The sequence below is a fragment of the Meleagris gallopavo genome, chromosome Z, assembly GCF_000146605.3.
Source record: "Meleagris gallopavo isolate NT-WF06-2002-E0010 breed Aviagen turkey brand Nicholas breeding stock chromosome Z, Turkey_5.1, whole genome shotgun sequence".
In the NCBI taxonomy this organism is placed as follows: domain Eukaryota; kingdom Metazoa; phylum Chordata; class Aves; order Galliformes; family Phasianidae; genus Meleagris; species Meleagris gallopavo.
This window is the reverse complement of record NC_015041.2, coordinates 58,643,274-58,643,800: the sequence shown is the minus strand read 5'-3', so window position 1 is coordinate 58,643,800 and position 527 is coordinate 58,643,274.

The following is a 527-nucleotide window of genomic DNA, read 5'->3' as shown; positions in this document are numbered from 1 at the left end:
TCTTCTGGCCAGGTCTCGGCCCGCGCTGCTCGAGGAGCCGAGGGCTCTCTCCCCCAGGGTCTGGGTTGGAGTGGACGAGGGGCTGCAAAATGCAAAGGGGAAGAGTCAGGTGCTGTCACCTGAAAGACAGCGAGGCAAAGCAACTCGGATTTTCAGTTGCTAAAGACAGACCTGCAAATGAGCATCACGAGCTGATCCTTGACCGCTTTCCGCAGGGCGGGAGCATCTTTGCTTGGTGAAACCGGGCTTTGTCCTTGCAGACATTTCTGCACCGAAGCAGTCTTTCGGCAAGCGAAATCCTACTGAACCTCCGGGGGGTTCTGGTGGGGTGTCACCCCAGGGTGATCATTGTGAATCTATGGTGGGAGTGGCAGAAGCACCCACGTCACAACACGTGCCGTCATAATGATGCCCCACTGGAACTCCCAGGAGGTTCAGAAGGATTTTGCTTGCCGAAAGACTGCTTCGGCAAAAAGCAAAACACAAAACACACGCACACAAAAAAAAGTGATATGATTTAGCCCTTG